Source organism: Notamacropus eugenii, chromosome 1 (genome assembly GCF_028372415.1).
Source record: "Notamacropus eugenii isolate mMacEug1 chromosome 1, mMacEug1.pri_v2, whole genome shotgun sequence".
Taxonomy (NCBI): domain Eukaryota; kingdom Metazoa; phylum Chordata; class Mammalia; order Diprotodontia; family Macropodidae; genus Notamacropus; species Notamacropus eugenii.
In genome coordinates, this window is record NC_092872.1 from 753727279 (window position 1) to 753749337 (window position 22059).

Here is a 22059-nt window from a genome sequence, read left to right on the forward strand (position 1 = left end):
TTAAATGCCAACTACATACCAGACACATATTGATATGAAGATCAGCTGGAAGAATTAGGCGCCATTCACCTGGAGAAAAGATGGATAAGGAATTTGGGAAGGGAGATGATACCTGAGGTAAATGGGTAGTGTAGTGGATGGAATCCTTTGACCTGGAGTCACAAAACTCTGAATTCAAATCGTGCTGTAGATACTTACTAGTTGTATGGTGCTAGACAAGTCATAACATCTCTTAGTTTCAGTGCCTACAGCTGTAAAATGGGGGTGAAAATAGTCGTCTCTGCCTCACAGATTGTTGTCAGGATCAGATCAAATGAGAAGACTCATGCAGAATGCTTTGCCAAAGGTAAAGTGCTGTATAAATGTTGGCTCTCATGATTGGTCGAGATGCTGTGGAAGAGATTTACTTATTTTTCTTAGTCACCAAAAACCAACCCAGAAACAGGAGGTAGAAATTATGGAGAGGCTGTGGTCATCTTCCATCACCCAAGCTGGAATGTATCTACTTATTTGTAGATACATTTTCCCTTGAATAAAGTGTAAGTTCTTTAAAGGCAGACACTACAGCTGTTTGTTGGTTTTGTCTTGTTGTGCTTTAAGTCCCCAGTGCTTACACGATTAGCTGGCACATAATAATTGCTTAGGAAATGTTTGTTGATTGATTGATTGAAATTGACATCAGAAAAAAAACACTGGTTAATAATCAGGGCTATCCAAAAATAGAATGGGAGACCTTAGGAAGTAGTTTGGAGCTCATCACTATCTGCGTAGAGGTAGATGTCAGATATCTATTTGTTGGATATGATGTACAGGAGATTTTATTTCTCATACATGTTGGAATAGCAGACCTTTGGGGTTCCTTTGAAATCTGAGACTCTGGGTGACCTAATATGTCTCCCAATATATCTGGGAAAATGTATGGAAAAGGTATCATTCTCTCTATCTTATGGATGAAAATTCTAAAGACCAGAGCAGAGATTGGTTTGCTTGTCCAAGATCACATAAGTATCTGTATTTGTAGTCATAAATCCAATATTAGAACCCAGACCTGCTCATAGGCCAGTGTTCTTCTCATTACAAAAAGCTTGATTTCCCAGAATGGAAAAATAAGTAGTTACCTGAACTGGTCAAGGCTGACCCACTAGCTATCCCTGAGAGTCTCCTGTTGGCCTGGACTGGAATCCCCAAGCTAGTGAGCATTCTACAGATACCTTCTGATATGTAAGAGAATAGATCTCCCATCTGGTCATGGAAGGACAAGTCTTTGGACTCTTGGGTACTGGTCTCCTGTCCATACTTTAGTCTACCTTCAGGTCCTAACAAAAATTCCATCATCTGCAACAAGCCATTCCCAATTCTTTGCCTTCCCTCTCTGAACATTTCCTATTTCTCTTATATATTGCTTATTTACACAAATATGTTTACACGTTGTCTCCCCCAATAGACTGAGGATTTCTTGAGGGCAAGGATTACCTTTTCTCTTTTCTTACAGCTCACACTCTTAGCACAGTGCTTGGCACATTGTAGCTGTTTAAAAATGTTTATTGACTGACTCGAGACCACTATAAATAGTAGATGGGTGGGTAGATAGATTAAGTAGATAGACAGACAGACAGATAGATACATAGATACATAGATAGGCAGATAGATATGCTGAGTTCCTGAAGATACAAACATAAGCAAAAAAATGGTGTCTGACCTCATATTCTAAAGGTGGAAGAAAACGCATAAAAGAGAGTTGGAAAGGGTAGGGTGGCATGTGCAGAGGCATGCATAGATATGTCTAGGAAGCTGTTCAGAGGGCTCAGTTCAGTCTTTTTCCAGTCATGTCTGATTCTGTCATCTCCTTTAGGATTTTCTTGGTAAAGATATTGAAGTGGTTCACCATTTCCTTCTCCAAATCATTTTACAGATTGAAGAACTGAGGCAAACAGGGTTAAGTGAATTGTCCAGAGTCATATAGCCAGTAAGGATCTGAGGCCAGACTTGAACTCAGGATGAGAAGTCTTCCTGACTCCAGGCTCAGCACTCTATCCATTACACCACCTACTGAAGCAAAATAAGAGTAAAGCTAGCCTACCAAGACCTAGGGAAGTTCAGAGGGGAGGAGGAGAGTCGAATTTTCCAGTAAGGAAAGAGTGAGATGATAGCTTGAATGAAGTAGAGTAGAAGAATGGAAAGTTGCACATATCCAGGAACACAGTTACATTAGCCACAAAGAGACAGTTGTTCTGGCCTGCTGGTCATGCTCAAGATCCTTTCATGATTTGCTAATATCACACACATGGTTCTAGAAACCAATCTTTCTGGTTGCTCACCTTGGTCTACCTAACCTGCTTCTCTTGGTTAGCTAAACAATAGATACTGCAATGGATAGCATAGAGAGGAAAAGGTTTACCTGAGGGGAATTATTGGAATAATATTAGCTGGTAAGTCTGTGGCATCTGAGCTACTGGTTTCAGATGGTTGCCAATACCAGCCATTTTTAGTCATAGGATTATAGATTTGGATCTAGAAGGGATATGAAAGGTCATCTAGTTCATTTGACAGATGAGAAAACCAAAGCCTGGTGGTTAAATGATTTGATAGATGACTTTACAGATCTTGCCTATAAATAACAGGTAAGATTTGAACCCAAATCCTCTGACACCAAATCCAGCACTCTTTCCACCATCCCAGGATTTCTCTTCCACTGTCATTCATTGGCTTCTTGGGGATGACTAAGGGGCAGCTGATAAATCTGGCAAAATCAAAATTCCTTAAAACAAAATACTCCAGGCCCCTCTCCCCCTCGCCCCGGCGGCCATGGACATTCCCAGCATCCCCTATGAGAGGCGTCTTCTCATCATGACGGACCCGAGAGATAAGGCTCTTCAGGACTACCGTAAGAAGCTGCTTGAGCACAAGGAGATCGATGGGCGCCTCAAAGAGTTAAGAGAACAGTTGAAAGAGCTTACCAAGCAATATGAAAAGTCTGAAAATGATCTGAAGGCCCTGCAAAGTGTTGGGCAGATTGTGGGTGAAGTACTTAAACAATTAACAGAAAAAAAATTCATTGTTAAAGCAACAAATGGACCAAGATATGTTGTGGGTTGTCTGTGTCAGCTTGACAAGAGTAAGCTGAAGCCAGGGACAAGAGTTGCTCTGGATATGACTACACTAACTATCATGAGATACTTGCCAAGAGAAGTTGATCCTCTGGTTTACAACATGTCTCATGAAGACCCTGGGAATGTTTCTTATTCTGAGATTGGAGGGCTTTCTGAACAAATCAGAGAATTAAGAGAGGTAATAGAATTACCCCTTACAAACCCTGAATTATTCCAGCGTGTAGGAATAATACCTCCAAAATGTTGTTTGCTGTATGGACCACCAGGAACAGGAAAAACACTCTTGGCAAAAGCTGTTGCTAGCCAGCTGGACTTCAGTTTTTTAAAGGTTGCATCCAGTTCCATTGTAGACAAGTACATTGGTGAAAGTGCTCGTTTAATCAGAGAAATGTTCAATTATGCCAGGGATCACCAGCCATGCATCATTTTCATGGATGAAATAGATGCTATTGGTGGCCTTCGTTTTTCTGAGGGTACTTCAGCTGATAGGGAAATTCAGAGCACTCTAATGGAGTTACTGAATCAGATGGATGGATTTGATACTTTACACAGAGTGAAAATGATCATGGCTACCAACAGACCAGACGCATTGGATCCTGCTTTGTTGCGTCCAGGAAGATTAGACAGAAAAATACATATTGATTTACCAAATGAACAAGCAAGATTAGACATATTGAAGATTCATGCAGGTCCTATCACAAAACATGGTGAAATAGATTATGAAGCAATTGTGAAACTCTCAGACGGCTTTAATGGAGCAGATCTAAGAAATGTTTGCACTGAAGCAGGTATGTTTGCAATTTGTGCTGATCATGATTTTGTAGTACAGGAAGATTTCATGAAAGCAGTCAGAAAAGTGGCTGATTCTAAGAAGTTGGAATCTAAACTAGACTATAAACCTGTCTAAGTTATAATTCTTAAAAGATACTAGCACAATATAAAAATAAAGTTGAGGAAAATAATGTATGTATTGGATATGGTCTCATTGAAAGCATATGACATAGTATTAATTCATTAATTCTACGTACAATACTGGCACAAAAACATCTGTCAGTGTTGTATTTATTGCAGCAAATTAAATGAGATGAATTGGATAAGAATTTTTGAAATAGTTACTTTGTGGACAATTTGTAAAATATTGAAATGACTTGAGGTATCAGTTTCAAAAGAGCTTTTCTTAAATGACATTTTATATTATTTTACTTGTTTTCTTCATCCCAAAGAGTTGAATAAATTTGTTTGATTCAGTCCTCTTAAAAAAAAAATACTCCAATGGATCCATAAGCTCATCTATTCTGGTGTTCCCTTCAAGTGATGCAGACTTGTGAATGAGTCTATAAGGCAGAATTTTGTTCCACCAATTTGAAGGCTTTTTTTGGTCTTGTTTTATTTTCTTCTATTTTGTGCCCCTCCATATACTCTAAGGTGCAATGACACTTATTACTGTTCCCTACCCCACACTCCATCTCTTAAGTCTGCGCCTTTGCCGTGTCTGTTCCCCATGCCTGGAATGAGATCAAAGTGCCTCTACTCTGCCTCCTCATTTATCTGGCTTCATTCAAGACTCAGCTCAGATGCTGTCTTCTCAGGAGATCTTTCTCTGACTACTTCAAGGCTAATGCCTTCCTTTCTGAGATCCCCTTCTGTCTATTCTGTATAGGTATTGTATGTGTCTAGTAAGTTACATCTAGTCTTCCACACTGGAATGGAGTTCCTGGGTGATGGGGACATTGTATTCCTTTCTTCATATTCCTAGAGCTTAGTGCCTTATCTGGCCCATAGTAAGTACTTAATACATATTTGTTCACAATGAAATCTCATATCTTTCCATCTTTCCATCAGTTTTGAGATGGTAAAGATGTGGTCCATTATTGAGCATCATTTGGGAATGCTTGCTGATTTTTCACTATTATCTTCATCCATAGATGGCCTTCATGGAGATGATTTATAGATAAGATTATAGGTCAGTGATTAATCATGTTTTCTCAGTCACTTCTTATTTTGTATTAATAAGGGCTGGGATTTTTCCTTATGCCAGGAGGAAATACCTGGGTTGTTTCTGTATTTCTAGCACTTTCTATATTGGTTACTCATGCCCTCTAGCACAAGTAAACACACTTCTAGTCCTACTGTGATTGCACAGCATGGTGTATAGGTAACCAGGCATGCTCAAAGACTGTGTCCGCAGAGCATTACCTCTAAAATGTCCTACCATCCAGAGAAACTTTTAGTGTCACCCTTACAATGGACGATTTGATCCTCGATAACTACAGAAAGGCATATCACCAAGGTAGGACAATAGGGCCTGTTATTTTTGGGGATAAGGGACTGGGATGGTGATTTCATTGATATAAGGAACTTTCAGGTGAGAAAACTCCCTCCACTGAAGGATATTGGCACTTTATCAATAATTTGTGGTCTTAAAAGAGCTATCAAAAGCTCTGACTGATCAAGCAAACCATGCAGGGTCACACAGACAGTAAATGTCAAAGTTAGGACTTGGTCACAGGGCTTTATGAGTTTTATTATATATTATACCACATTACTCCTCTGCTATTATTAGCAGTTGCAACACACTCATAAACTTGTCTTTATTAATAAATGTTTCGCAAAATTTCCAAAGAGACACTAGACCACAATGCCCAAGATTGATTTCATGCCCATAATGGAGGCAGAGATAAAGGGCCAGTCTCTACACAAATCTTCCCAGAGATGGGTTGGACAAGTCCCCAAAACAAACTGAAACATGTCTTTGAAACTCTGAGATCCCCAGAAGGAGAGGTGGAGAAAAAATTTAGATAGGAATCATCAAAGGTTGAATCCCATTCCACCCATGTAGAAATGCAAACCCTGGTTTCCTCTAACCTCTCTGCAATTCTGATCCACCTCATTTTCTCTGGGAGCTGGCATTCCTGAGACGCTTAGTGTCTGCTTGTCATAATTCTTTACCTTTTGGGTAAGGGAAAGAAGGAAAACACTGACCACTGCGATTTTAGGTCATTCTTCTATGTGGAATGATGTCAAGGAGCTTGACATCTGGCAGATGGTTGACATCTTGATTTCATCCTCTTAGACATGGGATGACAAACAGAAAATTGGATGTGGATTTCTTTTTAATGTTTCAATCACTTGATATCCCTTGAGAAGCAACAGAGAGACAGGCAGGTGTGATGGTGATAGACTTGTCAGCAACCTCAACCTGTCATCCCTAACTGAAGTGTAAAGGGACATTCCATGGGAAGGAGATCAGGAGCATCCTTCAAACAGACATGCACACACTCCTTTTCAAATGACTGGGTGGATTAGAGTCTAATCACATCCTTGACAACTCACCTTTCTTTACACCTAAAATAGGGAGTCTTTGCCAGGGTCCACCTAAAAATCAATTCATATCTGAAGGATATGGACATTGAGGGTCTTTGGGCCCCTCAAATTATCCTGATAGCTTCCATCGATGGGTCAACAAATCTTTTAAAAGCCATCACTTTGCTTGATCCTCACAATGACCTGGAAATTCAGGACAGGCAAGAATGATAATTCCTCTTTCATATAGGACAATTGAAGCTCAGAGTTGTGATGTGAGTTGCCTAAAGTTACATAGAAGGGACTGGAACCCAATACTTCCAGGAAAGTGAGTAGCTGACCTGCCAAGAAAGGCCTTTCATTGACTTATTTGCCTGTGACTTACCACTTATTTTTCCACCATTAGCAACTATAATATACAGGGCTAGAGGCTCAGAACTTCCTACTATAAGTTTAAAATAAGGTAAACTGAGGCACAGAATTGTGAACATGATCAATTTCTTGGAAAAGCATAAATGTGCCAATAAATAGGATCTCAGCTTCCTCAGCAAACTGAGATGACAAATGACAGAGACAGTTTTATAGGTCTGGGGGAGTAAAGAAGAAAGAGCAGAACAACGTAGGTGACATGGGATTGGGGACAACACAACTGGTAACCCAGCTGAGGCATGGCGGACAATATGATTGGATTGGAAGTTTGGTAATGAGATTTGGGGAACACCCCTCCTTTGCTGTGAGTAAGATGTGTTTACTGTTTGAGTCACTCTGGAAGGTTACTGACAATGGCCCAGACTTTTGGACCCTAAATCAGATATCTTTGAAGAGCAGGATACCCAACTCCATTGTGCACACAATGCACTCCCCAGGGCAGCTCATTCCTTGAGGCAAAAATGGATCAGCACTTAGCAGGAGCTTTGGATTTCTAAACATAACTTATTAAAGGCCAGCTGAACTAAGTTCAGAAGCAGACACCCATGACTTAAGCAATTACAGGACAAAAGCAGTCATGGGACAAAATCAATTCACTATAAGTAGGATCAATAAGGAAATGATAGTGAATCAGTCTTGATAATTTCATTACTATCTTCCTAGATCCATGTACAATCTTGTCTCTAACAATAAGGGGAGTTTCCAGGATAAGGGCAATAAATGGAAGGGTCCAGCATGAGCCAAGGTACAATGAGCTGGGTTCAAATAATGGGCATGGGTTCCAACAGATTGACTAGAATTAGAGTGAAAGGGAATAATTCATAATAGTAAAAATAATAATCATAACAATTATCATTGCTAATGGTGATAGTGAAAAGCAAAGAGTCATACCTATTGGAGGTTTTGCAAAGAATTTATGTATATGACCTCATTTGTATTGGGGAATAAGATTGGAAAGGGAATTTCAATAAATCCACTCTTTGAAGTGTTTCGTTTCTGAAAACTCAAACGGGAGAACTCCTTTCACACTAGGTCATCTGTATTCATTGGGAAGTTCTTTCTTCCATTGAACAGATATGACATGAGCTCGAACTTGGAGTGAGAGATTCCACTTCAAATCTTTCCTCACACTTAACTGCTGTGTGATCCTATGCAAGTCCCTCAAACTCTCTAAGTTTTAGTAAGTAAGTTCTTTGTAATATGCAGATAATAACAGCAGCTACTTCTCTGAATTAATGTGAGAGTTAAAATATGAAATGGATGCAAAGTGCTTTACAAGCCTTCAAGGGCTATATACCTGTGAGCATGTATAAATACTAACACTGCTCTCCAGAGACTGGACTAGAGAGACTAGGTGGTCCATTTGGAAAAATGCGAAATTAGAATCAGGACACCTGGCTTCCAGTCTTCTCCATGAGCGGTCCATTTACCTGCCCAGGGTCATACAGGTAGCAAGTGGAAGAATTAGAATTAATATTCAGGCCTCTGACTCCTGACCTGAGTTCCTTCCTTCCAATCTACTGTATTTTAGGAAGAACTTTAAGGCCAGTACACAGTATACTATCACTTGTTGCCTCCAAATGACTAATGGACTGGAAAGAGGATAAAACTTGCGGTTAGAGAATCTGAGTTCAAATTTCAGCTCTGACTGTGTGACTGTGACTAAGTCTCTGCCCCTCTCTAGATGACAGGGAAAACTAGTGCCACCATAGATAGAAAACTAGGAGTCAGGAAGACCTGAGTTTAAACCTAGTCTTAGACGCTGCCTGGTTATATGACCCTAGAAAAGTCACTTAACCACTACAGGTTTCAGTTCCCCCATATGTTAAATGGGCATCACAACAGTACCTGTCCCCTAGGGTTGTTTGAGGATCAAATTAGACAATTTTGTAAAACACTAATAAATGTGTTCTCAGCCTGCACTCCCTTTCAGCTTCATAATTTGGAAGAAAAGAGGTTAATAATGCAATATCCAAGGTCAAATTCAGCTCTAAATTCATAAGCATGGGATGCCCCCTCCCCAAAAGGTCACTAATTGTGAGCTAAATAACCCATAATCTGCTGGCTTGGATGGGTACCTGTGTAACGGGGTATAGGGAAGCTGCTTGGTGAAATAAACTTGAGGTTAATAGAAAACAGAGAGCTCAGGCTCCCATAGTAACATTGGCCAGAGTGTTGGCTAGAAAGTATTCCCACCTCTTAAGAAGCATCAAGATAGCTCCTCTTGGTGTTTGACTCAGGGCTATGCCAACCTGATTAGAAATGTGGAGTCCTCCACAGGCAGCCATTGGATGGCAACAAGAGCACTTGGAAAATCCAATAAGCAGAAATGACATAGGGAGAATTCTACTCACATTCCAAGGAGAAAGGCAGTTGCCAACAACAGATGGTCCTTGCAGAAGAGGCATAGTAATCATCGTATTTCATGGATGTGGATACAATTCATCGTTGTTGTATTTGATTGTTTGTATTTGGTTACTGTAATGTTTTTTTTAATTATTTAATATGTTTATTTTAAATAAGAAAAGAAAAATAATTCTTCTGTGCTCTACAGTTCTTACAATGCCACTTTCCTGCTCAAGAACCATCAGGCAAGAGAAAGACAACGGTATGATAAAAGAGAAATAGAGAGAGATATTGGAAAAGGGGGAGAAAAGGGAGAGAGGGAGACAGAGAGAGAGAGAGAGAGAGAGAGAGAGAGAGAGAGAGAGAGAGAGAGAGAGAGAGAGAGAAGATTAAAGAGGGGAAATGAGGGACCCACAGACTTGTGTCTTTTCTTTCAGTGTAGAAGGAAGCAATGTACTCTGCTTAGAGAGAAAGCAGGAAGGTGGCCTACGGCCTTAAGGAGGGAAGGGAAACTTCTGGAAAATTTATTCCAACAAATGAGATTATGATTACCTTAGAGATTAATGAAAGGATTTTCATGTAACACCAAGGCCCCAGCGGAGACAAGACAATGCATACCTCTACTATACACAGTCAGTAGTACTTCCTGATTTTATTCAGGAAGAAAGAAGGTAGTTAGTGGGATCCCCAGGTAGGAACTCAGCAGGACAGGTATTATGGAAAGTCCAAGGGAGAAATGAATGAAAGTTAACGGTTTGCTAGAGGAGGCATGAATTAAGGACAGTAAAACCAGAAGGTGAACAGGTACTGGGGTGACAGAGGAATGACAAGGAAGGAAGGATTAAAAAGAGGTTTAGGAGGAATGGGGCCATCAAAGAGGGAGAGCAGGAGATTATAATCAGAGGGAATTGTTTCAGGGCCCATTATCGTTGACGTGGGGAATGGAGTAAAAATGAGATTTGAGGCAAAATGGGCTTATGGATTGAAGAAGAAAAAGTAAGGCAGATATCCCATGCATGGAGGAAACAGATGAATGGGAAAGGCAAGATATTCTGAGAGCCAGAACTGGTCCTTCTGTCAGGAGTATAATTCAGATGTTTTTTTAACAAAGGCACAGATGGGTTTTTAACAAGTACAAAATAATGAGGTCAGGAGTTGGCTACTGAGGCAGACTCTAAACCAGGCACTTATTTTGCTGATGCCAGAGGGATGAAGGCAGCACTAGTGACCTGAAGACTCAGTCCTAGGAATTAGAAAGGCAAGAGGTCCAAATTTCCAGCCAAATGGTAGCAGCTTCATAGAAAAGGAGGTGTCTCCCAGCAGAGCATCTCTGGAACTTACGTCCCTCACTTTTAGATTCACTTCTTCTTGTTCTTTACTGCATTTTTTTATCTTTGGGTCAAGTCTTCTTGATTTGGAATATGCCTGCCAGTAAACTCACCAAAGAGCCTAGAAAAATCAATTCCCAAAGACTTTTGTAGTCATTTAGATTAACAGCCTGTATTGACTGGGAAAAAAACTGAAGAACGGAGGAGGCATGAAACTTGTCCGGGGTCATGTATCAAATCAATGGAAGAATTAGGACTTGAATCTAGGTCTCCTACCTCCTATCCCAATGTTTTGCCCCCAAAACTAGTTGGCTGTTATAGTACATATGGAAACTGCAGTGTCAAATAATGCCTGAAACTCCCATCAGAGCAAAGCCGTGCAGACCTTGGTGGAGGGGTTTGCTCATCAAATTTGGCACCAATAATAACCTGGGGATGCCATGCACAGAGACTTACAGCTACCATGAACGCCTGACCAACAAGCATGCTGCCCAGCTCCAAAGTCTGAAGTTCTCCCCAGACTGAATCACGACAAAGAAACCCAATGAAAACCTAAAGAAAGTGGTTTCTTATACCCTAGAACTGCATGAAAACTACATCATGGTTGATGGAATTGGTCAATGTCCTAAGATATCAAGAGTAGAGGATGCCCTCACCCCCAAAACAGATTAAAGAGGTAGTCAGAGAGCCCCAGGTTGAAGAACATGGAAGCTCCAAAAACTGATGTGATGCTAGAGTGCTCAGGATAGGACAGCCCAAGCCCAGAGGCTTGGAGGTCCCTCACATTCTGTGCTGAGATAAGGTCCAGTGCTCTGAACTTCCAGCGTCTAAGCCAGTCTGACCTTGGGAGATGGAGGTCAGGACAGAAAGCTAGGGGACCCGGGATGAGACCAGAGTCAACCACACTAACAAAAAGTGTATCAGTGGAAGGAGTCCAGGCACAAAGATCCAATTCAGGTAGAGAGGAGACTAAACCAAAGAAATCACCAATCAATACAAAAAAATAGAAGACAAACTAAAAATTCTTCTTCCCCTCCCCCCAAGAAGAAGCCAATAACACTGTAATAACTACAGACAGAGATGCAAAGGAAAACATGGATTTTCTACAAAAACTGCATGAATACCTAGAAGAAATGAATACGATATAATAAATTAAGCAAAAGCTCTGGAGAAAATCATTTGGAGAAGAATAAGTAACAGAAGCAATAGTGGCCAATCTTATTCAAAAGAAAGACTCCAGAAAACTGTAACAGACCAAAGAGAATTTAGTGAGTCCATGAGACAGCAAGTATTGAAATGAAATCTAGGGATTGAAAAAAATAGAAGAAAACAGAAGATACTTGATATGTTTTAAAAAATTATCTGGAAGGCACATCAGGGAGGGATATTTTAAAAATCACAGAACTTCCCGAAAACCACACTAAAAATAAAGCCTGGGTACTATATTTCAAGATGCCATCAATGACAACAGCCTGCATTTATTATACCCACAAACAAAAAAAGTAGAGACAGAAAGTTCCACCAATCACTTCCCAAAAGGAACCCTAGAAAAGGAAAAAAATAATCCTGGAAATATTCGAGGCAAAGCCCAGAGCACTCACATCAAAGATACAGTAGCAGAGAGGTGCCAGCCCCATGCTCAGATGATCAGGTCACACGTGGGGAGAGCTTTCCTCAGGAAATCTGGGTCAAGGGGATCTGGGAGTCTCTATCCACCTCAAGCTTTCAGGAGGATCTGTTTCCTTCAATGCACTTACACTCGAAGCCTGGTACAGAAGGGGGAATGTATGTAAATTAAAGCAGGTGGAAGCAAAGCTTCTCTTGTTTCATAAAACTCACTTTTATGAAGCCTTGTGGCCCCCAGGATGATTTCTGGCAGAAAACTTTGTCTCAGCTAATCCAGCTTCCTCTGTTTGTGATGGAGACAGTGTATCTTCCCATGATTCTCAACATTCCTCCACTGCACATTGGATGGGGGCTCTCGCATGTTTATATCATTTTCTTGTTGTTTACTAATAGAAAGTTAACTTTCCTAAGAAATACCATTAAATAATCCAGCCAAATGATGGAGCCATAGACTGGTAGGGAGCTGTCCCTGAGGTCAGAACAGAAAGATTTTCAGTCCTTGACTCTGGTATTAAAGTTTGTGATTCCGGGTAAACCATTCTCTCTCTCTGTGGCTTCAGTCTTCTCTGTTAAATGGGTGTAATAATGGTAATGAGAGGAAGAGCGGTGCAATGGATAATCTGATTCAGGAATCAGTCACCAGAGGCAGGAACTGTACTAAATCCAGGGGATACGAAGAAAATTCAGGATCCCTGTCCCCCAAGAGCTTTCTATCTCTGAGAAATGCTGCTTCAAGTCCTGGCTCCATCTCAAATGTGCTATGAGAGTTATGACACTTCTCTGAAACCTCAGGAAACCCTGTGATCAATCAGTTACTTCTTACAATTACCAATTATCAATCAGCACATATTATATGCTGGGGCACTGGAGGTACAAGTAGCAAAATGGAAGTATCTCTATTGGAAAGGAGTCTATAACGGGGAAGCAAGCTTAATGCAATGCATAATCACACATAAAATGGAATACAAAAATATATAAAGAAGTTGATACAAGGTAATTTGATGGGGGTGGGGAAGGGGAAAGAAAGTATGAAGGGAACCAACAGCTGGAGAAAGAGGAAAGGTTTCCTGCAAAAATGGGACTCTGTGAGGTAGAAAAAAGGAGGCACGTAAGATAGCCAAGGCAAAAGCCCAGGGGTAGTAGGTGTAAGGAAGAGAGAGACATTCAGTTTGGCTGGGTCATATAGTACAGAAGGAGTAATAACATCCCATGAGTCAGAAAAGAAAGGTCAAGGTCTGGTTGTGAAAGGTTCTAAAAGAGGATTATCTTTTAGTTAAGAATGAAGAGGGAGTCCTTTGGAGATTATTGAGGAGGGGAATTCCCTTATCAGATCAGCATCTAAGCAAAGTTTGAAGCTGTAGAATTCTTTAAGATATGCCTTGGAAGAGGTGGGGTGGGGTTTCCTCCTTGGGAATTCTCTATATTAATGGAATCTCAAGTCTGGACTCTACATATTGTCTCATAGGATTCTTTTGGGGAAAGTGGAAATCATAAAATGCTTTAGAAAATAAGTTATTTTCCTGGTCACATATGGAGAAAATCTCCAAATAAAATTGAAAAATGCAAAACTATGCTTATATTATTCCAAAGACCCTTCCTGTGTACCCAGGAGCACTGGGGAGTGGATGCTGAGCAAATTTCTTGGCTCCATCCTTATTTTATGAAAGCAAGCCCCCCAAACAAGACACAAAAACAAAAAAGAAAGTGCATTTAGAGGAAATTAGTACAGGTATAATCAGTGCATGAGGGAAAAGAGATGACAATGAAGCCAGCAAGACCCTGCTTCTGGCCAGGACTGGCTGTATCACTCTGTATGTTACTTGCCTTCTCAGTATCCAAGCAATGAAGGTTCTAATTTGAAGAGAAAATGTCAATCTCCATTAGTAAAGGGGGTTTCCTGTGGGAATTCCTCACAGTGGTGATATCCCAGGGCCAGACCCAACCTCCAATCCAGAAGACTGAAATATTCAGTCATTCTGTCTTTTTAAAAATTGATCCTACTTAATTGATTTTGTCTTCTAACAACTCATTGTCTCTGATGTTTGCTCTGAATTCTTCTGGTCTGTAATGAATTAAGTTTAGAAATCCAGTTCTCCTGCTAATCAGTGTTCTATTCTTGCCACAAGGAAATCTGTTACCCTCGAGGGATGCAAGTGGATACCAGGGAGTCTGGTTAGTATGTTTACTCCAAGCTATCCTTCAAGGATGTCTGGCTGTTATCCAAAGAAGTCTGGGCCATTATCTCTAACCTTTCAGGTAAACTCAAACAATGAATGTTTCTTAGTCACAGGAAGGAAGGAAGGGGTTTGTTGATAGCCCTTCATTCCCAATTTCCTACCAATCATATCGTCCCCCACACCTCCACCCTGTAGCCAATCATTTGATTTCTCCATCCATGATGCCAATCTCTTTGCCAGTCATAACTTGGTTCTCACCTACAAAGTCCTGTTTTTGTTCTGTGCTCCCCCAATCTATAAAAGACAACTATCCCCCTTAGTTAGGGTCTAAGCTTTGCTGAGGAAGCTCAGATGCTCCTCAGTCTACCTTGACTTTAACTGTTATACCCCATATTAGGTTAGTACTACCCTCCCAAGTCCTCCTGGATAAATCAAAAGACCTCTTGTCTCTTGTTTTCTTTCTTCTGGTGACTTCAAAGGGAAGGTGGGAGTCAAAGTTTTCCTTTCTATAGTTAGGAAGTAATAGCAAAGTAGCAGCAGAGCTACAAATCCAGTTCCAACACAAGAAGCTTTCGGTCTGTCTTCACCTCAGACTTTACTGACATTTGGATGCCATTCACGGCACCTCAAGAGCACCACCCTTTCAGAGTAAAGAGCTTCTAACAAGATTGTTTTGGGGCTCTGGTTAGTGCTAGTTTGCATGCCTATGTCATGCCAAGACCTACAATGGTATCTGTAACAGAACCTCCATTTTTGTGGAAAAAACTCTAGAACATTGAATGCCACTACTGGGAGAGACTTTGGAATACAGAATTTCTGAGCTGGTAGATATCTTAGAAGAGAGAACACACACTATCAGAGCTGGGGGCAGTCTTAGAACAGAGACTGTCCAAACCAGGAGGAACCGTAAAATATAGAATATAAATGATCAGAATCATAGAATTTGAGAATTAGAAGGAACTTCAGTTGCTATTTGGTCTGACCTTTCCCCAAAAGGAACTCCCACTATAACAGAGCTGACATAGAGTCATCCAGCCTCTGTTTGAAGATCTCCAAAAAGGGAAAATCCACTTCCTCGTAAGGCAGTCAATTGGGACAGTTCTCATTTCTGGGAAGTGACAAGCTTTTTGTAATTTTCACTCATTGCTTGTCTTTTGGCTATCTGGGCCAAAAAGAACAAACGAATTTATTCCTTCCACATGATGGCCATTCATATATTTGAAGACAAGAATTGTGGTGCACTGGACTCTTCTCTTTAAGAGGACAGATGTCCCTCTTTGGGAGAGACTTTAGAATATAGAATGACAGAAATAAAGGACAAAGTTAGAATGAATAAATAAAGGAAGTTAGAGTGTTAGATCATCCAGCCAGTGATTATTTACTTGAAATCTGTGAACCTGTCTTGTTTTGTAGGTTGATTGTATTCCAGTAGAACTGATTTCCCTTGTTGTGGTTTAGTTGTTTCAGTCATATCTAACTTTGTGACTCTATATGGGCTTTTCTTAGCAGAGATCCTGGATTGATTTGCCATTTCCTTCTCCAGTTCATTTTGCAGATGAGGAAACTGAGACAAACAGAGTGAAGTGATTTCTCCAGGACTGCACAACTAGCAAGTGTCTGAGGCCAGATTTGAACTCAGGAAGATGAGTCTTCCTGACTTCAGGTCTAGTGCTCTATCCACTGTGCCACTCAGCTGCCCTCTGGTGGCCTATACAGTACTTTTCTTTGTAATCCTTTTTTTTATTCTATGTATTTAACAGAATGATTCCGGAACAAGATGCTATAGGACTCACCAGACTATTTAATCCTCAAATCTTATTTTTCTAGTGAGGAAACCGAGTACTGCAAAAGGCAAGTGTGTTGCCTAAGGTTTTAAGAAGCAGAGGTAGAACTTGATCTCAGGTCTGGGGACAGCAATAACCGCCTTGTTCCTACTTCCCTCTGATTTTGCTAATAGAGGATCACAGGCTCTTAGGTGTAGATACGGAAGGATCTTAGGGGTTATCTAGTTAAATAACAATGTACAGGTAAAAAGAATATGGGCCAGAGACTTTCAGTGAGTTTGTACAAGATCACACAGGCAGTAAGCATTCAAGGTAGATCTGAATCCAGAACCTTTTAGAATAGAGTGATGACTTTGAAGCAAGGAAGACCTGGGTTTTAGTTCCACTAGAATAAGTTTCTGAACTTCTCGGTGCTCTAGGAAACTCCCCAAGACCCAGAAACTTTCAGAGCAGGTGTTGGTAAAGGGAATTTCCTCACATGAGAGTTCTCTATGCCAAAGAAACCTTAGGTTTCTCTCTCCTCTGACCCCAGAGTGAGGACTCTTTCCACTCAGCCATACTACTTCTATGAAAAAGCAGCTAGCCCCTTTGAAGGTCATCATTGGAGAAAATATTTGTAAAATATGTGGCAAGCATTAAAGTGTTGTATCGCTGCCAGTTAAAAGAATAATAACTTGCTCATTAGGTAATTATTATCTTCTTCCTATTACTGAGTAAGGCAACATGGATAAGCAGAATTATGAATAGCCTGGAAGACTGTGGGAAGATTTAGTGGGCTTGGGAGTCAGAGGTTCGAAGTTCAAATTCTACCTCTGGAACAGTTCTCATGCCACCTTCAGCAAGTCTCTTATTGGATCCAGCCTCAGTTTCTAAATCTATAAAAAACAAAGGGGTTACACTAAGTGTCTTCTGAAACGCCTTCCAGCTCTGGATCTACATGCTCATATGACCCTGATTCTGGCCCTAACTGCACTGCTAAATTGTTGGGTTCTTTCAGGCATTTTAATTTCCCCCCAGTTAACACCTCACTTTCCTGGTCTGAAATGAAAGAGGGAATCAGATCCCTATCCTTCTCATTCTTTCTTGTCCTGCTCATGTTCTTAGGTGTGGAATTCTGCTCCTGGGGCTCCTCTTCTCTGCTGTATGGAGGCAGCTTCTGGTCACAGCTCTGTGAGAATGTCAGGTGGGATACTCTGCTATCTCCAGGAAAGATCTGAACATCTTGTGGTCATTTGTACCTTGATGGATCTCAAGTCTTCAGCACTGGCAGTGCTGTGCATAAATGTCCTCAGAGTCTACAGAGGTCACCACTAGTCTACTGGAGGAACTTGTGTGATTTTGCAAAAAATAACTTCTATGAAGGTCATTGGAAGAGCCCTAATTTCTACAAAGAAAACCCAAAGCCACAAAGGGATTCAGTAATTAAGAATCTTGGCTAATTAGACTATCAGAGCTGATGGCAAATTAGGAGGATTTTATCCAAGTCTTCCTTTCACAGACATTTTATGGATGACTTGGATCCATTCATGGATGGCATGCTTGGCTTGCATCTGGAAAACGCATACAGTTGGAAGGAGAGCTACCATTGAATGAGAGCTTGAGAGTCAAGATGCAAAAGATTTTGTCAGTAAAATATTGGGCTGAATTCAAATAAAACTGGCATTTAATAGAGATAAACGTGAAGTCTTATATTTAGGCTCAAAATTCAACTTCAGAAGTCAAAGATGGTGGCAGCCTGGTGAGACAGATGCTATCTGAAAAAGGCAAACTGAATACAGGTCAAATGCGTGATAGAGCCCCTTGGAACATCTCATCTCTCTAATCTCCACTTTCACCTTTTTCTTGGTCTCCTTCCTTCTATGCAGTCTCCAAATGTGTCCAATTCCTCCAATCATGAGAAGAAAAAAAATAAAAAGCTTTTCCCCCTTCCATCCCCTCAAGCTATTATCCTTTATCTTTTTTCCCCCTTGAGAAGCAAAGTCAGAGAAAAAAAAGTCATCTCCACTCCTTGCCTCCCTGTCCTCCCTTCTTAATCCCTTGCATTTAGTCTACTGACCCCACGACTCCCTCAGTTACCATGATCTCTGAATTACTACAACGTTAAACTTTGTCTCAGTCCCAGCTTTCTGGTCCTTTTGATAGCTTTGCTACTGCAGACCCACCTCAGCCCAACTGGCCAGCCTTACTTCTTGATATTCTTCCTCAGGCATATCGCATCCCAGGCAAACTGAAGTGCTTAATGGTACACATTTCATCTCCCACTGCCAGACCCTTATACAGATCTTCTCCCAATGCCTTCCATTTACTTTGCCCTAAACTTCACCTCTTGAAACACCAAGCTTCCTTCAAATTTCATTTAAGAAATTACTTCCTTGTAAGTAATAGAAGAGGCCCTTCCTGGTCCCTCCATTTGCTAGTATCCTCCTCCACCCAATTACTTTGTATTTGCTTTCTATTCAGGATACCTTGCAAGAGTTTACTTCCCTGTGTACCTTAGAAGCTCCTTCAAGTCTCTGACTATTTCATTTTTGTGTTTGTATGTCTAGTGATAATAAAGTGGTGGCGCATATTCAACACTTGATTAATGGTTGCCTAATTTACTAATTAGGGGACATAACCCTTGTTATTTGCTGTCAAACCAGAGCCATACTCTTTACATCAGGAAGAATCTGGTTGCTTGTTGTTCAGTTGTTTTAGTCATGTCTGACTCTTCATGACTCTATTTGGAGTGTTCTTGGCAAAGACGCTGCCATTTCCTTCTCCAGCTCATTTTAGAGATGAACAAACTGAGGCAAAGTGACTTGCCCAATGAAGATGAGTTTTCCTGACTATAGACCCAGTATTATATCCACTATGCCACTTAGCCACCACAGTGAGATCCTCTACGGCATCTAATTCAAGCCTCTTATTTTCCCAATTAAGAAAATAACCTACAGTGGTTAACTGATTTGCCTAAATTTACTACTAATAATATCATCTCATTTGCTCCTCACAATATTATTATCCTCATTTTACAGTTGAGGAAACTGAGTTTAGGTGATTTACCCAAGGTCACACAGCTAGTGTGAGGTCTAATATGAACTCTTCCTGACTCCAAGCCTAGGACTCTATCCATTGTATCACCTAAATGTTACAAATAGTAAGTGGCAGATCTGGGATTTGAACCCTCTTCTATCATTGTAAATTCAGAGAAAGTTCTATTATTTCACACTCTGCAGAAAAGACATCTGTGCATAAATATCTAGAACCTGGGGAAAATAGAATGTGTTCTTCTAGGAAGAAACATATTAGTTTATCGTTGGCCCCACCCATGGTGAGAGTGACTGAAGCAGTCAGAACCCAAGTAGGTGTCCTGATATTCAGGATCGGTTTTATCCAGAATTCCATAAGTCTTGGAGTTCATTACACTGACCTTGGAAAGGGATTGATAGGAAGGAGAAATAGGAAGCTACTATTCACAGGAACCACCTGATAGAAAGCCAGTGGGTGCCAGGGAAGGTTGACCAGAATGATAACAGGCTGGATCAAGTGAGCATCTTTTGAAAAAGCCAAAAAAGCTTCTGGAACATGGGAATTGTCATTGAGTATTTGAAGGGCAGCCCAATAGAACAAAGATCAGATTTGGTCTGCTAAACATCAAAGGGCAGAACTAGAAAGAATGTGTGGGAGTCTTCTTCATGAGAAGGTTTCAACTTAATGTTAGGTGGGGGAAAACTTTACTTTTTTAATTAAAACAAACTGTCTCAAGTATTCTAGACTTCCTTGGGAATGTTGAATTCTTCATCACTAAACATTTTTAAGGAGATGAAGACTGACCAATTTGGGGTGATGTTATAGAGACAATTCCTATTCCAGTACCCATGGAAAGGTGCTGTTGTTCAGTCATTTCAGTCATGGCACACTCTTTGTGACTCCATTTGGGATGCCCTTGGCAAAGATGCTGGAGTGGTTTGTCATTTCCAACTATTTTTAGAGACTTTTTAGTTACTTTTAGAAACTGAAACAAACAGGGATAAGTGACTGGTCATAAAGAAAACAAACGTCTGAGACCTGATTTCAGCTCAAGACGATGAGTATTCCTGACTTCAGGCCTGGCATTCTACCCACTGTGCCACCTAGCTGCTCCTAGCTGACACATGACCAACACCTTCATTGACAGAGTCCTGGATGGGAAGTCAGAGAACCTGAGGTGGATACTGGTAACCTCATCACCAAAGAAATTATTTTCTGAAGATTTTATTTTGTCTTATACTGACTACTTTTGTCTTCCTCCCTTCTTTATTTCCTTTCTTTCTTCTTCCATCTCTCCTTTCCTTTCTTCCTTTGATCTTTTCTTTCTTTCCTTCTCTTTTTCCTTCCATTTTCATTTTTGCCCTCCTCCCTTCTTTGTCTCTTTCTTTCCTTCCTTCCTTCCCTCCTCCTCTCTTCCTTCTTTCCCACTGCCTTTTTCTTCCATCCCTCCCTTCCTTCTTTCATCCCTCCCTTCCCTTCTTCCTTTTCTCTTTTTTCTCCTTCCTTGTTTCTCTTTCCCTCTTCCTCTCCCTTCCCCCATTCATTTTTTCTTTTATTTTATATCTCCAATGCTTAATAGTGTTTTTGGTATATGATATTTGCTTAATATACACTGAATGAATGGTTTTAAATACAATCTGTATATGTTTCCTCAAGATAGTCCCTTCCCATCTAGGTCTCATATGTCCCTTCTATGTAAAATGGAATGTGTGAACTCAGATTTTAAGCTTCATATCCCAGAATCCTTTGACCCTTAAGGTTTCTTCCTCTGAGGAAGGTTGTAGATATTTGTAAATTAAAAGCAACTCCTGAACCATTCATAATATATATATGTATATATATATATATGTGTGTGTGTGTGTGTGTGTTTGCGTGTATATATATATGTGTGCGTATAATATATACACATATATGTGTGTGTGTGCATGTGTGTATATGTGTGTGTGTGCGTGTGCATATATATATATATGTGTGTATGTGTATATATATATATATATGCCCATAAGGGCTTTTCTGCTGTTTTCCTGAGGCTGCATCAGGCAGATCTTAGTGTCAGGGCCAAAGGCCACTCCCAGACTTCCCTAGACTGTGGATAATGAAATGTTACAAATGGAGGATTACAAAGAGAAGGAGAAACTGTCTGTGAATGTAACAGGAATCAATATATGTTCCCTGGGCCTCTACAACACAGTCAGTGAGCTCCTACTTCCCAACAGAACTTGGAAGAGGCCAACAACTGATCGGTCACTTTTCCTTCCTGTAGAGACAGGTTCCATGGAGGGCAATGTTTTGATTGCAGTCATTTCTAAGTAGTGAGCCCATGGATTGCCCAATGCAGATCTGAGCCCAGAAGGAGTCTTGCAGTCTATCTTTGCCTCTGAATATCACACTGCAAGCATTCCTATGTTAACATCCCATTAACACCTCATCCTCTGCAGGCTGGAATTTGGGTATTTTTGGTGTGGGGGAAGAAAAAGAAAACTTTACTATTTGGTGCCTGGGCCATGAATGACAAAGTCAAGCTGGAGATTAGAGTGTAGAAGGAAAATCTAGTATAGGCAACAGGACCCAAGCCAATAAGAGGGAGAATATGCCATCAACCACCAACATCTTCCTAGTAGACCTGGTATATCATTATCAGTCACAGGTTTAGAGCTTTGGAAGAGCTTGGAGGCCATCTAGTCCAAGCTCATCACTATAAACATGGAAATTAAGACCAGAGAAGTTAAACTACTTGCCTTGGATCACACAGGTAGTAAGAGGTCGAGCAAGGACTTGAAAGCCAGATCTTCTGACTTTAGATTCAGAGTTCTTTTCAACTGTCCCTGGATGTCTGTAAGTAGTCCCTAGGTGGCCTCCTGTACAAGAGAACATAGAGAGGATCCTTGCATTGGTAGGGAGATTAAACTCAGAGGTGAAATTGTGACTAGGGTCAGTTGTTTGA

The 22059-nt window shown here is 40.6% G+C and overlaps 1 long non-coding RNA gene and 1 pseudogene across 3 annotated transcripts; both read left to right on the forward strand.

Annotated features, from left to right (window-relative positions):
• The first annotated feature begins 2784 nt into the window (after positions 1–2784).
• On the forward strand, positions 2785–4071 carry LOC140528852 (26S proteasome regulatory subunit 10B pseudogene; annotated as a pseudogene).
• A 5145-nt stretch (positions 4072–9216) lies between these two features.
• LOC140526230 (uncharacterized) lies at positions 9217–18656 on the forward strand. 3 transcript variants are annotated; one of them, XR_011974302.1, is made up of 4 exons: positions 9217–9305; positions 9397–9450; positions 14269–14398; positions 17208–18656. It is a non-coding gene; the product is annotated as an uncharacterized lncRNA (long non-coding RNA). The 3 variants fall into 3 exon arrangements; XR_011974297.1 differs by lacking the exon at positions 9217–9305 and having other exon boundaries at positions 9312–9450; XR_011974305.1 differs by lacking the exons at positions 9217–9305; positions 17208–18656 and adding an exon at positions 16080–16165 and having other exon boundaries at positions 9312–9450.
• The last annotated feature ends 3403 nt before the right edge of the window (positions 18657–22059 follow it).